This window comes from Takifugu flavidus, chromosome 14 (assembly GCF_003711565.1).
Source record: "Takifugu flavidus isolate HTHZ2018 chromosome 14, ASM371156v2, whole genome shotgun sequence".
In the NCBI taxonomy this organism is placed as follows: domain Eukaryota; kingdom Metazoa; phylum Chordata; class Actinopteri; order Tetraodontiformes; family Tetraodontidae; genus Takifugu; species Takifugu flavidus.
Genome location: NC_079533.1, coordinates 14,688,466 through 14,705,983, shown reverse-complemented (window position 1 = coordinate 14,705,983; position 17,518 = coordinate 14,688,466).

The window sequence follows — 17,518 nt, the reverse complement described above, 5'->3', positions numbered from 1 at the left end:
CGATGCCTGAACAGAAGCAGGCGTGCTAAAATTCCAAATGGGACATGGTTTCTGTCTTTGTCGCCTTCGCGGACGTGCACAAATTGGACGGAGGGAAAGATGGAATCTGTCAGAGTCGAGCTGCCGCTTCTCCTCGCGCAGACCGGTTCGGGTCAGGGGAGGCGCCTTCTGACGTGATCTATGTGGCAGCTCCATGATGAAGAGATCATCCAGACAGGGCTGCCATCCCCCTGAGCAGGTGACCTTTGCAGCGGTCTGACGGACGCTGACATTTGTGTACTGCTGTATGTGGAGCTGCAGGGATGTGATCATCCGCCCAAACATTAGCGGCAAGATAGCTTCCTCTGTTTCGCCCGTCAGCTTCACGGTGTCCTGCAGAGCTGCACTTTGGGCTCCCGCCCGCGTTCCTCCGCAGCGCTTCGGCGGGCGCTTTTGTGAGCGGCGCCACTTTGAGCTAAATGCTTACTCATGCTGACAATATGCTGATGTGGAGCAGGTGTTAACCGCAACCGTTGGTGCGTCTGCATGTCGTCATTTGCTAATTAGCACAAATCACGGCGCAGACCTGTGGGTGAATGGGGCTCTAATCAATTATGCAGATATTAGGCCTGTTGCACAGTTTGGATTAAGCTTGATTACCACAGTTTCAACCAAAATGTCTTTTCTTCGTCTGTGACGAGCTGCCTGACAATCAGCCAGCATGTTGTGATGAATCATGAACATCCACCGGGGAGGATCTAATTACTGATCCCAATTCTGCCAACAATATTCTTTAAGAAGCAGCTTCAAATGAGGAAGAATAACATGAATATCTCAAACGTGCTGCAGTAAAAATGTATTTGACGGTGCTGTTAAATGTTTGATGTTGATAAAAGGTTCATCATATGAGACCGAGACGCTGAGAATTGAGCTGCCCTTTATTCAAACACCACTTCATGACAGTTGGACAGTTTCAGGTGCTGTGATCATGATTTGATTGCTCGATTCCTTCATTTTGGCCGGGAACAAAACGCTTGTCAGGCAGCAAGTTGGTGAAAGTTCTTTCAGAATTCCACAGTATGAGTCTACGCTTTAGAACACACTCATGGGTCTTTGGAACAAACTTATTCTGAATCGGAGATGCGTGTTTTGTCGTTTGAGGGGTGACGGCGGCGTGTAAACATGGCAACATTTCTGACAGGTGGGAGGTCTCTGAGTGATTCCGTGCTCCCGCAGAAGAGAGGAACATTCAGGAAAAGTGACATTAAGAGAGCGAGGAGGGACTGGCCTCATCTTCCTCGCTCCCCCTACCCCCACCGCAGGGCGAGCTGAAAAGATGAGATCTTTCAAAGTGGAGGAATTATATTAAGCTTTCCTCCGGGCTTATGTTGAGCTGCTACAGCTTTTCTCAGCGCAAACACAGCGAGGTGAGGCGGCAGGACAGAGCTCGCCTGGGGAGATTAAAATCTGTGACTCAGGGCTCAGCTTGCCGAGAGCTGTCATATTTGTTTACTGGTTAGCGTCATGGCGAGTGGGCCTCGGATGCCAGTTTAAGCCCGTCGCCACTGATGATTTTCCTTGTGTGTTTCTCCAGAAAACTTATCAACACATGACGAGGACGCGAGGACGTGAGGACGGCTCATTAAAATGTAATCTGACATTTCATTATCTACCCTTAGATGAGTTGTAGGAACATCAGAGGATATTTAAGACAAAATGAGAGAAAATTTAGAACTGATCAACTCTGAGCTTAATGAGTTTGTGTGATAATGATCAGTGTGTGTGTCCTGTATCCATCTCCTGTCTGTCCCCTGATGGACTCGTATGACCTGGCCTGTCCTCCACTGATGAATCATCCAGTCTTCGTCCAGATCACAGAGAGGATTTGGAAGTTGTTGAGCCATGTGATCAACAACCTTTACACTTTTCCCAACCGATCTTCCTCCTCTCTAAATGAAGAAACCGAAATGAAGGTTCGCCTCGTCTCTGTGTCTCCGATACGCTCCGGCACCCCGGGAAGCCGTGCATGTCCTGCAGAACCCCAGCAGACGGACGCATGAGCTTGTTTTCAGCATTTTATTTCTGCTGGGTTTCTATTTTTTCCCCCCATCATGCGGCAGTGGTGTGATTGACAACAGCAATCACACTTACACAGACTAAATGCTGTTTGCTGAAATTAAACTGAGCTGGTTCATAATACGGCCCGTCCCGCTGAGCTTCCACAGCCTCCGGGGAGCAGGAGGAAAAATATGATTGCAGCTCCCTGTATGATTAAGTGTGCAATCTCTGGAGGAAGTGCTGATGCCCTCGCCTCACATCAGATTAAATTGTCCATCTAATTGGGGCAACATGGTTAGTTTTTGAGAAAGTGGAAGGATCTGTGCACTGATTCAGCACTTCCTCCATCTGATCATGTGACAGTAGCCTGGGGGTGGTGGGGGGGACCATCTGCAAACATCCTGATTGTAAAATCCCTCTCTCCTTCAAGGATAATCAACCTCTGCACAATAACACATTCAATCCTTTGCGTGTCATTGTGCCGATACCAGTCATATTAATTAACCCCTTTAATTAAGCTCCACTCGTTACTGTTAACCTGTCGATGAAGCTAATCAATATCAGCATAATTATCTCCAAAGAGGAAGCATCATTGGGCACTGTTCACCCATCCTCCTGCGCATCCCTGCTCCCATTTAAGATAAATGTATAGAATTTCCATTTTACCCCCCCCCCCCCCCCCCCCTGTTTTCATTGTGGGTCGATAAGCATTGAACAGAAGGTGATGGGGTTAATTGTCCAAACAAAAAGGTCAAGTCAATTATTGGCAAACACTGTCTGCTCAGGGTAAAGAGCTGAGGTCGTGATTCCAAAGAGAACGATTTGTGAGGTCTGCTCGGTGGGGAATCGGCACCACCCCAGAGTTTGCAGGCGGCTTTCCAAGAACCTACATCTGCAGTGTGCACGGTGCCAGTGTCGCTGGAATTGTCAAAGTAGCGAGGTGGGAGGCTCTCCTGAGGCCGCCTGGATTATGGAGTAAAGCCAATGTCCTTCAACGCTATTTCCTGTTTTGTATCCAACAGCCACCGCCTTAAAATACAGATGAAAAACAGGTTTTCCTTTCATATCTGACATGTTATATCTGGACTGAAATAAGGGTGAGCTTGGTTTTAGTAGTGCAAAATCTGCACGAATATCACTTGGGTAATACCAAAGACAACCAAGGGGTGGCAGCAGTGAGCATCAGGAACCAAAAACACCAGGGACGTCCATGCCTCGGCACTGGCACACAGAGAGGTAAATGTTGCTGCCTTGCGATTGGATCAGGCAGAGAGTGGTAGACGACAGTGTTCAGAAAGTCCAGATGGTGCTTGGGACCGAAGACAGAGGAGACTAACCCAGTTAATTCCCTCCCTGCATCACGGATGTTCAGTGCAGATCAGAGTCTGTTCACACAGAGAATCAATATTTGGAGCTTTGCAACTTCAGGGGTTTCCTCAGGAATAGTTGGAGGGCCACCCTGGCACCCGGGAGCCCTGACTGACTGAGCCTTCGCCGCCTCTTCATCAGCGTCCCCGACTGTACAACAGTCTCTTCCCTCCAGGTGATTCTTTTATTTGGAACCATCATCTCAGCGCATGCTCAGCTGTGATTGGCTGATTCTCTGGTACTTTTTGAGGACACGGCGCTGGAATCTGCTCCTCTGTGAAAGAATAATCCTTTGATGTGGCGCAGCTGAGTCAGTGAAGCGTCCTGGTTTCTGCCTGCTGGAAAATGAAAAACCAATGCAGACACTCAACGCAAGGCGAGCAGGACGGAGAAACACCACCTTTGATTTCTTTAATTACCACTTTTATTCAACTCAGACAGACATCGATACCCCTTCTTTTGAGTGCAGATACAATAATTAGAGATCTGTGCTTAAAGATAGCCTCCTGTGCTATTAGCTTAGCACGACTACACCCTTAATGAGAAGTTAAATTAGACCCAGATCATCACAATTTTTAGTTTTTAAATGTAGAAAAGTTCATTCAGATCAGCTTCATTGTCTCTGAAACAGATTCGTTTTAATGCAGAATGTCCTCTTGGTGGGAAACTGGGGATGAATGTCACCATTAAAGTCTGTTATGTGCTGCTGGAACGCTGATTTGTGTGCTAAAAGCTATCGGCTTCACCATTTACGATACAGCTGTGGGAGCGCCGGTTTCTGTTTCTAATGTCATCAAATCTCACAGAATCCGACAACAAAAGCATTAATTGTGACATTTTCTACCTCCGGATTTATGCTGAGGCTAATTAAACATTACTTGGTTCAAAGTTCAAAGTTCATCACCGGGGCAACAATCTAACAGATCTAATATGTGTTAAATAAGTGGATCTCTGGACCCTGGGGCTCACTTTCACATATCCGTCCAGGCCAGAGAACAAGACACTGTGAAATATAAGGGATGGCGGTCACCCAAAGGCTACATGGCTCGTAACTCAAAGTGGTTGCTCTGTTTAATTCCTCTGCCGTGTCATGTGACATGCTGGTGGCTCATTCTCCGCTCGCCAGGCAGCATCACCAGGAAATGGCCTATGCTAATTGAAAATGCAAGAAAATGGCTTCCCTCCTACATGTCGGAGCTGACGTGGCCATCTCCTGCTGATGGGCTTTATTTAACGAGAGGACAGCCTGGCTATATATATAGATGGTGAGGAAAAGATTTTTTTAAATAAATACTGTGTGTCCTATTTGTCTGTGTAATACATCACAAGTCAATCTAAAGTAATATCTAATCTCACTGTAAGTCAGTTTGGAGAAAAATCACTAAAATACAAATGCATTATAGTTAAAAACAAATCAAAACATTTGGACACTGAAAACAGCGGCCAATTAAAGGCTTTCTTTGCTTTGTTTGCTAAAGATCAGCCGTCATGTTAACAGAGCTCACATTTAATAAACCTAGTTTGTGACATTTGCAGCATCTGTTTCATCAGAGCAGTTTAATTACTGAGCTTTGGGGGACATATTGAAGACTTCAGTTCTCCTACATGAGTCATTAATTGCTCTAATGACGCCGACTCACACTCATGTAATAAACATAAACACCCATCGACTCATACGACACATCGCAGACAGCAGACACGCGCTGATTTCCAGCATATGGCGGCTCATATCTGTGCACCATAAGGCAGCTGGTGTCAGATGGAGGGTTTTTCTTTCTCCGGATTCTGCAAATGGATCTGCAAGAGACTTGATCTCTTCAGCTCATCCCTCCATTATATCTTTTATGCAAGATTTCAAAAACATTAAACTATATATGTTGTAATTCTGCTTTGATGTATGGAGAAAATATGGCGGAATGAAGGAGATTTCCAGCTTTGGCTGAGGGCGAAGGTGCAGGAAAACCAGGGAATATCTCCGCTCGGTCTGCACCAGCTAGAGATGCTAATATGGAGGCCGAGCAGCTCCCAGGTGAAGCCACCAGTCTTGCCAGTATTGTAGTTTTAAAGTGGCAACACGTTTAAGAGAGACCCACGCTCGAGGCTGAGCTCTGAGTGTTTCTGACCTTCAGGTTAGATTAGGTCAAGTCATCACTGTGGTTCAATATGCCTGACTCATATTTGCATTCTAACTACCCTACAAGAGCACAAAGCCATAAATAGGTTACCTCAGCAACAACAAACATGACACAACACCCTCTAGAGCACCTATATAATCTAGCAAACACAGACGTAAACATGCCAACACATAAAAACATCATTTATTGGAAGGTCGGACGTGGGTGAAGTTCCTAGATTGGAGGAATGAATGAATATGTGGAAGGACGCGTAAACAGAGTGGCTGTTCACAGATGGACGGATGGACCGGCTGATGTTTTCCTCCCCGGCTGCCAGGTGTCGTTGATCGGCTGCTCCTTCACGCTGCATTTTTAATCACTCGGTGAGAAAACAAATTAGACGAGGCTGCCGGTGGTGGGAGCGCAGAGGTGGAGCGCGATGGCTCCGGGAGCTTATCGGAGCCATCGATAACGGGAAAGCTCTCCTTCTCTTTCACATTTCGGAGAACACTAATCTACCTAATTTAACACTTCCTGGGTCTTGGGGGGAGGGGGGGGGGGACTTTCTAAATGACAGACCTACACAGCACCGGAGGCAACAGGACTCGGAGAAACAGAAAAGCCGCCGACAGGATCAAGTATCCGGAGCCCCTGTGAGTCAGCCGCGTTCAGCTAGTGTCATTCCACATGTTAAATCACCGCAGGGTCAAACGCTGGGCCCCCTCCCGGTGACCGGGGGTTCACCTGCTGAGAGCAGAACCAGTTCTCAGGGCTTTAAGCAAACTCCTGCCTGCGCCCGTGTTGACGGATGGGTGACGTTAGCGCTGGCTTGCACCGGCGGCTGTGTCACCCTGTATTTCTACATTATTCCAACCACTGAATGCACCGGTGACAAATGTCCTCCGGGAGCGCAGAATCGAATCAGTTCTGTCATCATGCCTCACCCAGTTATTGAAAACACAGACCTCACGTCTCCAGGTGTGTGTTTGGCAACAGGTAAAATAATCTATTTGGAAGGAGGAATGTGTTCTACATTCTTTGTTCCTGTTTATGCATTTCCTTTGTTCCTAGCTAACACCTCTCGCGTGTCCTCGGGGCTTCTGCCTGGATGTGTGAGCGCGTCTCTCAGCTTTGGTATGGGCTCAGAAAGAAAGCCGAATCCGCTGCGCTGTTTCATTGGGAAGCAGGTAGCCCAGGCTGGGTCGTCCCTCTAAAGCATGTCCTCCTCAACGGAGCGGGAGAATCAAGGGTTCGGTGATCTGTTATTACCTCTCCTAGAGGTAAGTCAGCTCATCCTGTGTGGAGATTCGCCACTGAATCGGCCAGATTACTGCTTGAGTGTCCGATAAAGGTGTAATTTTGTGTGTTGCCGCAAAAATGGCTGCAGGGTTGGGATCAGGAACAGGTGCAGGAAGAAAACAGTCCTTCAGAAAAGTGTCAAAGAATCAATTTAAGACACTTGGTGGCAGCTTGGTGCATCGTAAATGGGCCTCAGACGCGTGCAGGGCGGCACGGCTGACCGCTACTTCCTGGTCGGGATCTCACAGATCGGTCTGCTTCAGGGGAATCATGGCGACCATATTTGGTTTACTAAGCGAGGACCTTCCTGGAAACAGGAACAAAACAGGAAAGTCTGCAGCTCTGAGCGGAATATCCCCGGGTCATGGTGCAAATCCCAGAAGGTTTAGAGCGACTGAGAGCCAACTGACCTGATCCGTGTGGAGAGACCTGGCGTGTTTTCCTAACTCACATCACTTCCTCAAAAACACATCTGTTACTGGCCGCCGTGTCACTGGTATGGTTGGGAACACTGGGACGAGTGGGTCGAGTGGGTGCTGTGTCACCGCCTGCAGCACGCAGATATGTGACAAACAGGGTCTCAGCACCAATTATTCACCTGTGAGCTAAAGAGGCTCAGCTAATTAGGCTCCTCATTAGTTCTGGCTTTTCCTGGCGTGATGAAACAATTCAGGCCGTCATGGTCTCCAGGACAACAGAAGATGAGAACAGAAGTTCTGTGTTGTAAAACAAAGTTATTGACACCATAATTGTTTCAAAAGAGTGGGTCAGCGGGGTCAGGGGGGGTCAGTGGGGGTCACCAGTCCATCAAAGGACACATACACCTTTTACTCACACACTCATCCCCAGTTGCATTCTAGAGATGTTAATGTCCAGAGGACATGAGCAGAGGACCAGGAGAAGTAGGAACACCATTATTCCAACATGGCTTCTGTTAGCAGCTGCAGGAAGGAACCACAAGCATGAGCTGAGTGTCCAGAACATTGGATTGTTCTGTTACTATATATTTATCTGATTGCCCTTCTGCACCTTTTGGACTCGCACTGAAGTTACCTGTTCTTGGAACCTTTGCCGGATCTATAAGTCAGCAGGAAGAGGACTGATGAACGCCTCTGAAGCACCAATTTAGCTCCTCCTTCAGGGAACCGTCCAAACTGCTCCAGCAAGAACCGAGAGGGAGGAAAACGAAACGGAGCGACGCTGAAGTTCAGGCGATTAAAAACATATCAGCTAATGAGGATGAGAGCAGGTGAAACGACGGTCGCCCACGGAGCCAAACTGTCACAAGATGAGGCATTGCTGCCTGAGTGTGCACGTGTGTGTGTGTGTGTGTGTGTGTGTGGGGGGGGGGGGGGTTACTCGGCCTTTTTAATGTGCAACACCTCCTTTTTAACAGTAACCTTTCATTTAAAGCGAATTCATTCCAAAGGAAGCTGAAGAAGATGCCAGATTCTTTTCTATTTCCCCCCCTTTGTGTTTAAAAGGCCTTTATTGATTGTTTTCCTGTGTAATTCATGCCTCTTATCGCAACGTGGTTTAAAAAAGGCCATAATAATGAATCATCTATGAGTGATTTTGCGAGAATTTCTGGGAATGTTTCATCTCTTTTGGCCTTTTTGTTGGTCCCAGCCGTTCACCCTTTTGCAGTCTGAACAACTAATTGCTACGACAGCTTCTTGTGGGCGGAGCTTATAACACATTAATACCACAACTTCAGTGGTCGGCTGTAATGAGCCGCAGCAGCTGGTTTGAAATGATTTCTTAGTTTTAGCTCTTAGGTCTTTGATTCTGGGAGACATTCTCGGTTCTATTTACTTTCCATTTGTCTGCTATTAAACGAGGAATGGTTTATTTCCTGCTTTGTAATATGAATATGAAACATGAATCCCTGGGGTGCAGGGGTCAGGGGGTCCGTCGGCTGAAACTATGAAATGAACCAGATATGTCGCAGAAGATTTTATTAGAGTCTTCCATGTAAATGTAGCTTTATGATTATTCAACTCAGTGCTGACGCTGATATTAACATAGTGCAACGTCCCCACTTCTTGTAAGGTGCCCCTTGCAGGGTCCCGTGACCCCGGCCGGCCTCAGATCACCTGCCTCATGCAGAACATAAGCTGTTATCTGGAGTGCACCATCGCTCCTGAATATTTATTTAGGAATGCAGCTTTGCCAAGGTCGAACAGCTCTGACGCTCACCTCGCTGGGGGTGGGGGAGGGGCGATAAGGACAAGAAAGCGTCAGGAAGAGAAAGAGCCGTGAATCTTCCCTTGTTTTAATCTGTTTGCGTTTCTCCTCACACTCGCCCACAGGGCAGAGATATCCAGCAGACCTTTGTATTGTCTTTTTCCTGTATTTTAGGCGTTTGCCTTTGCTCAGGAGGAACATTAGGCCTGACGGTCGCTCCTGTCTGGCTGCCTCGCCGTAAAACTCAGCACCAATCCGTCACTGCAGATACGGCCGATTTGAATGACTGAAGGCAGAATGTGGGAATGATTTTAACGCTTATCTGTCCTGTAACGACCGGCTGCATTGGCGTGTTTATCTCTAAGAGGACGCAGGAGGAAATGAGGAATGTCTGTCATTTGGGACAATGATTTGAAAAGTTTTAATGTGTCTCCAATAGATGGCAGCTCGTCTTCCTCACCGTTGCCACACGCTCCCTGTCTCCTCTCTGGTTCTCGTCCTTCGGGACCTTCTGTTCATCTTCTTTTTTTTTGTCTCATCCCGAAAGGTCTGACCTCCGTTTGCTGTGATTTTTGTGTTTTCCATGGGGACTGTGTGAGAAGAACGGGAGATAAGGATGACCTTTATTATCATCCGCCGTCTTTGTGAAGCTGTTTTCTTCTGTGTAACCTCGGCACAGCGAGGCGAAGTTAGCAGCATAAAAGATGCTGGAACAAACGAGGTCGGTTTATTTGATTCGCCTGCTTTGTTGCCGTCTTGGTTGCAGACTGGTGGATCTGCCGCGGAACATCAGAGCGTCTCATCGTCTCACATACATCAGCCGAATGACCCGAGTGGGAACACGAGTGGGTGTGAAGTTCAAGTAGACGTTTATAAAGCAGTGAAATCCTGGAGTTTTTCAAGGCACCATCGTCTGGTTTTTGAGATAAACCTGAAGGCAGCAGCGCCAAAATGAGCAAGATAAAGAACTGAAATTTAAAGGTCGCTGACGATTCAACAGAACTTTATTTAAACAGCTTCTGTTACATATTCAGATGCTTTTCAGAAACCAAGACTCCGACTCCCCTCAACCAGGTGTGGTGAGGAAATCCTCCCTGTTAACAGGAAGAGAACATTAGCCCCTCCCCAGGCTAATATGGAGGGGGGCAAAGGAGGAGGAGAAGTGGGAAAGGTGAGACAGAGAAGAGACAGAAAATGCTCCTGGTGATGAGAAACTCTGAACTTTCCTCCTCTTGCAAATTAAGCACGACGTCACATGTCTGTCTGCATTTAATCCTTACACTCACTTTCTTTACACTCCAGCAGTTCAAAGCCCACATCGGTGTCTCTGCCATGTAATCCCGCTGCTGGGGAGGACTTCTTTGAATCTTTTATGCTGAGGGCATGTTCTGACACCCTCCTCTCTCGCTGAAATGTCAGGAGATGTGCGCCAGCTGCGTCCCCATCCTCCTAACAGCCACCACCTACACGCACATTAGTAGGAAGCAATTTGTGTGTCAGGTGCTCGTGCAAATGCACTCGTTTCTTTTTCCTGCGTGTCATGAGTCAGTCCGAAGGTCTGTCATGTTGCTATATGTTAATGTCTGCACAGGCGAGGAAGAGGAGCAGGAGAGAGCAGAAAGGGCAGAGGAAGGCGACTCTGATTTACTGCAACAGGAAGTAAATCAGAGTCAACAACATGAACCCAACATGAGGCTAAATATCACAATCCACTCATATATGATGGGGTCCAGAGTTCCGGGTCGTCAGTTGTTGTGGTCCTGCTCACTTCTTCCTGCAGGGGGCGTGGAGGAGCCGGTAATTTGCTACAGCTGGGGCTGCAGGCAGACGCACCTGTCGGCAGTTTACATGGCCACCTATTTAAGGACGGAGCGCCTGTCTCCCAGGGTCAGGGTGTTATTGCAGCACGATGGTCTCCATGCGGCACTGCTGGAGGGACGAATGCGCAGGCTCGGACTCCTGCGTTTGCTCTGCGCTCGAGCTCTCCGTGCACCCTGGGAAGCTGTGTGACTGTTTTCCTGCAGTCCAGGAGGACTTTTAGAGTTGAACGTTAAAAAAGACTCCTGTTTTGGACTCTATGCCCACTGCATTTGCCTGCTTTCAGGTCCTGGAAAAAACCTGGGCATAACAATATACCTGCCTTTATAGTTTTTAGCTCTCCAGCAGTTTCTGGCTGTATTTTTATGAAATTATGTACTATTGTAATCAAACTCTCCACCAGGTCATTTGGGTTGGAACAAACTGACCGTGGTTGCGTGTTGCTGCACTGAACCAGACGATGATTCCATTTTGAACTTAAATGGAATATTTTTCAGTTATTTCTGAAGTCCTTTGTTAGCTCAACTGTTGTTGAGCTAACAAAGGTTGGAAGAACTTGGTCGTCGTGTGGAAAAACATTTGATCTGAAATCTTTCATCTCTGCGTCAACATTTCAGAACTTTGGTTTTCACATGTTTAAAAAGGCGAAACGGGAGCAACAATGCTGAGTATGCAAGAATTTCGGGAGGACGCGGGGCAGATGTTGATGAATTCTGATAGCTGTGGAATTGGTGGCCGAGGTGAAGTGCATTGTGGGAAACCAAGACCACACAAGTCACATCTAAAGCGGGTTTGCTAAAATGAGAAGAGCATCATAATCAGAACATCTCATGAAAATCCCATCACTGCCTGCTCTCGTGCTGAGGTGGAAAATTCCACTCACTCTTCCACACCCATCTGATTTGGCTCCACCATTTTCACCTGTTGCTCCTTCCTAGGCTGGATTTCAGCCCCGGCCTCTCTTGGATGTTTCTTCTACGTCTCTGCCCTGGTAAACCTGACTACCTTCTGTCCCTGGTTAAGCGTTTTGCCGTGTGTTTCTTGGGACCGTTGCCCACCTGTGGCTGTGTGGTGTTTTCGGCATTCCACGGAAGCCTGTGATTACTTCTGTGCCGTTTTCTGCAAGTACCGTATTTTCCGGACTATAAGTCGCTCTTTTTTTCATAGTTTGTCAGGGGGTGCGACTTGTACTCCGAAGCGACTTATATGTTAAATAAATACATTGTTGCAGAATTTCACATGTTCGTTAGTTTCACACTGACAACCACAAGAGGGCGCTCTAGGCGTGTGTACTGAGGAACGAGTTCCTTTAGCGACGCAGAAGAAGAAGCGGTGCTTCGTCTATGGAGTTAGACTTGATTGTTTGGTAAACTTGCTCGGATGTTCTTTATGCTCTAGTTATCTGAATAAGTGTTAATATGTTACGTTAACAAAGCAGACACGTACTCAGTTCGTTGTGGGTCATGTAGCTGAATTTGTTACATTAGCATACCGTAACCCTATTGCTAATCCATGCTAATGGTTGGCTAATTGCCTTTCAAGATGAAATGTATGTTCTGGGTCTCGGATTTTCTCAAATAAATCTTCCCCCAAAATGCGACTTATAGTCCAGTGTGACTTATACATATCTATTTTCTTCTTTATTCTGCATTTTTTGGGTAGTGCAACTTAAACTCCGTAGCGACCTATAGTCCAGATAATACGGTATTTAATAAAGACTTTTCTAAACTATCCGGAAGTGCTGTGTCGCGCGTGGATCCCACCACACCCGTTGAATCTAATCACTGGCTTACTGACGTGACCAGTAGGACGAAGGAGTGGAGGAATGAAAGAATGGAGGAAGAAGAGAGAGAGAGAGATGGTAAAAAAGGCCCAGAAATGTATGGATCCACAGAAATCTCTTTTCAGAAGCCAAGTTTGCTGCAATCCTGCTGCAATACTCTGACAATTTCCTCATCCCTTTGTTGTTGACGTGTTTTGCTGTGAATTCTTCAGACGAGTGGGGGAGCCGCTCAGATACGGGTGTCACAGCAGAAGGGATGACAATTTTTCTGATAGACAGCAGATCAAAGCGGCTTTACCACTGCAGTCAATCAAGTTTAAAAGGGGGGCAGGAAAAGACGGAGGGCCGTCGCACGGCCTGTTTCTGCAGGAAGCTTGTCAATGATTAAAGCACAAGAGAGCAAAGATCAAATACCGGAGGCAGAATCCTCTAGATCCAAACAGAGAGGGGAGAAATCTGGGCCATTGTAGAAAATGTGTCAGTGTTTCAGTTCAGGAGGCTTTCAGAGCTAAACCGCCACGGAGGACGAACACCCCGATTCCCCCCTCCCGAACCAGGACCGACGACGCCCCTTTATCTTGCTTTTTATAACAGTTTCCTGCGGAATCCTTCATTTTCTGTCCCCTCCTCTTCCGTGTTGCTTGGTGCTGCTATTCTCCAGCTCTGTTTTTGCCGTGTGTGTTGAGGCTCAAATCCCCCTCAGCTGAGCAGCAGGTCTGTCAGGGGCCAGACTCTCCAGTTGGTGGCCTTCAACTCACCTCCACCTGAAAATAGCCGGACTCCCTTCGTGTCCCCGTGTTGGGTCCCGGCAGCCCGTCCATCTGCACACTCAAGCGTGGTGATAACTGCCGACATCTGCTTGTCTCGTTTCATTTGTCCCCCTTGGGCGCCTCTTCATCGCCACCTCTGCCGCTGGGAAGAGCCCGGGACAGAGGAGGCAGTCAGGCACTCACAGAGACAAATACCGGACCTCTCTGAGGACGTCGAGGTGGCGGCTGAGGTCCGAGGAACACAAAACAAACAAGATTTCAGGTGGTTTAACTGAAGGGGAACCAATAAAAAAGGGGAATCGCTGTAAATATCTGATTTGCTGCCTGGTTAGCAGCTACTTCCATCACTGTCACCATGGATGCTCTGAAACAAGGACTTGGACCTTGACCTGCGTGGTTTTTTTTCCATCTTGGAGACGGTTTCCACGGCGGCTGTAGATTGGTTCTGATGTATTTGGGCCTCATCAAGCTTCCGTTTCTTCTTTGACAGCTTACAAATGTCTCAATGTTTTACACCATGGAAGCTTCTGGAAACGTCCATTGGAGACGACCACTACGATGTTGGTCCGTGCACGTCTGACCTCACCTACAGGCAAGTTGTGCCCCAGATGTCTCCATCTTAGCTGCAGTTAGCTTTTCAGGATAAGGCATCACTATGTCCAGATCTTCACCCAGGACAGGGAGGCACCCATCGTCACGCTCTGGACCTAATGGGATGTCAAAGATTGTCCCAGATGTGAGTCAAACCCTCCCTTGTTTCCAAGGAAACCACGTCTTTCTCATAATCCAAATAAAAATGCTGTGTGGGACACATCTGCATACTGGGAGGATACTGGTGTAGATACTGGACAGAGAGGCACCAGCTTCCAGCAGCTGTTCGTTCCTGACGGGTAGAACTGGACCCACATGGTCTCCATCTCAGAGTCCATATTCAAAGTCCTCAAAATATGTCCTGAAGCTGCAACTGTGCGCAGAGGTGTGTGTCACCAGTGAGTCAGGCCGAGTGTGGATGGATGAAGGCAGTTTTGGGTGCTGGGCTCTCCAAGGTGAGACCAGCTGATTAAAATCTACCACAATCTTGCTACACGTGGATCTCGTTTCACAGCGGGCAAAGAGAAGCTGCCTCTCCTGACTTTAGTCCCCTGGCAGACCAGGTTTTATTCATGTGACTTCTAGTCGTGTTCAAAGATTCACCGATGACTAAAACGCCTCTTAATTTAATATCTTTAGTAAATATGAGCTGAGGTCACTGGGACAAAAATATAAATAATAGAGGAACATCAAATCTGAATTTCTGCAGTTTTTGATAGCATATTTACAGCTTTAATTTGCTCCGACCGTCCAACGCCATCATGAGGTTGAGTGGACAGTGTGTGTCCTCTGATGTCCTCCTGCCTCTGGGACAGTCTCCAGCAAAATCTGTGACCCTAAATAAACTCTACTTTTTCAGCTATAATCTGGGATTTCCCGCACCTGCCTGAAGTTCATCACCTCCATGTCTGACTCGACGGTTTTATAATTGGATCAGAAATCGTCAAGAGATGAGAAGTGTTCAGATAAAGTCAAAACTAGGAGTTAATCTCTTTAACAGGAGGTCTCACTTGCTGAGTCGTCAATGTTCTCATATTCTCCATATTGATGGGGAAACTCTGTTTGCTATGCTAAATAAGCTAATTGCAGTCGCTCAGGTCCACAGAGACCTCGTGGTACATTAGCATTGCAAATTAGTTATCATACATTAATTATAAATTATTGCTTCTTGTAAACTTGTTTAACCCTGAATTATTACTGAGGTTTTTTTCATTTTTAATAGCGCGGTTTAATAGCATGATTTCTAATGTTGTGTCCTTCTGACGGGCTGGGATGGAACCCAGAACAGGAAGCTGCGCCTGGTGCTAATTGGCTATCCCACGGCTCATCTTGTCTACCCAAGTGCTGCCAGCTCTCACTGTTTGCACCTGGCACGTGCTGTGTAGTATGAAATCAATCTGGTTTCAGTGGGCTCCCATCATGCTAGCTAGCCTATCAGAGCTGTTAAACCTGGTCTGAGGCGAAGACCAACAACTGGAACCAGTTTGAAATAAAGGAATATTGGATCAATGTGCTTTTATCCATGTTTTGACTGTTACCGTCCATCTGAAGGACTTTTAACATGAGAGCCGAATGCTATACAAATTAGCTTGTAACCAGTAAGATCCAGTTTAGCATCACAGCTGTGATGTGGATGTGCAGTGATGTCACTGAAATCAATGATCAGGCATCAAAATCAATGCTGCGAAATTTCAAAATGCCGGAGCTCTAACCTGTGGGTGCAGGATAGAGAATGTGCAACAGCCCTCTGCTCTTAATCCTCTGATGGTCAGGTTCTGAGAAATGCCCTCCAGCTAATCCCAGGAGAGGCGGAGCAAAGTGTCAGCTCTCCTCGGAGGAGGAGGAGGAGGAGGAGGAGGAGGATGGAATTAAATCTCTTCCTCACTCCTGTTCACTTGCTTTTTCCTCAATGCTATTTTATTTTCATATCACTTTGACCCACACACACAAACACACACACATGCAATTCAAAGCTTTCCTGAAATTTCCCTACATTTTCCACAGTGTGGACCTGTTGAATCCAGCAGAAGGACTGACAGGAACCTCTGGTGGCTCCCCTCCCCCTGCAGTTTAGAGACCCTGTAGTAAGATACCGCTGAGAGTCCTTGTGTGGATCATTATGTGTTTTATTAAACACAGCTCCTTCAGCTGAACTACATCTCGATTCTGCACCCGAGAAGCCACAAGAAGCTGCTCACGCACTTCAGTTAATTCTGCTTCATGATCATGTGTTTAAGGATCATCTGTGGTTTGTAGAGCGCATTAGCGAACTAGCATTTTTGAAATTTGGGCTACTTCAATAAAATCAGTAATCAGTTCCCAGCTGCAGGCCTGCAGGCAGCCATGACACAACGCCTTCTACAAACAGAGGGAACAAAGGCAGAAATGACCTAAAAACAGGCAAAGAACCATGACAGGACGCACACTTTAGATGGAATATTGGAGAAGACATGATCCTCCCGATCACAAACCTGCAGAGAAGGGGCAGCAAATGTGATAAAAAGCAGCCACAGCTACAGTAGGAAGCTCAATATTCACATAAAGTAATTATGTTGATGGAAAAAGATAAAAGGGCAGATGCATTAAAGAGAACTGCTGTAGCTCGCAGAGATGCTCACACGTGTTTCCGTGTAGGTTTGTGTGTTCGTGGCTCAGGCGTTGATTTCTGAGCTGGAGGCCTGAGCTTGACAGTAAGATGCAGGCAGACATGATGTCCATAAAAATCTCTGAAAAGCTGTAGCTGACCTTTGACCTCCTTCCATCGCCTCTGGCAGTGACCTACACACACACACACACACACACACACACACACCAGTTCTGTTCTCTATGTGTTATTCAAGCTACATTTCAAGTTACAAGAGGCCAATGAACACAATGTCTGCAAAGATGGTGCTTCTCAAAATAAAAGTTTCAATGTTGAATAATATTAAGTGCAGATGTGTGCATGTATATAAAGAACAGCCAAATATTTGCTCAGAAGTGGCGCCAGCACTCGAAGGCATCTTTGCTATGAGGAGGAACCTGTATGAATTGAAGTCCCTAATCCACAGCTGCCAAATGTATATATAAAATTCCATATTGTGAAAACAGCTGCAGGCTCACATGGCAGCAAAATGTAATCTTTGTTCTCCTGTTTTATTCTGAAAACTAAAATAAGCACATTGACAAACGCAGACGTCTGGACTCAAAACCCAAAGCAGTTCAGAAACATCACTGAAGGGATCGGAAAGCCAAAGAACCATGAAATGAACACATGGTATATTTAGACAAACAAGACAAAAACGCTGAAAAGGTGGCTTATTTTCTCTAATTTTTCCACATTTTCATTGTAAATGTTTGGTGAAATACAACAGACTTCAGCAGTTGAACACCCAGACGACTGACAGCTATTGTGAGGTGGAAGAATGTGTCTTTAACAGCTGTGAAAGGAGCACCTGAACCTCTCATCTATAAGCTTGCTTGGTTCCCTCATTGTTTTCATTGTTAAGATTGTTTTTCCTTTTTGGTCCTACCCATCTTTTCAATTTAGTGGCTTTATTGGATGATGCTTC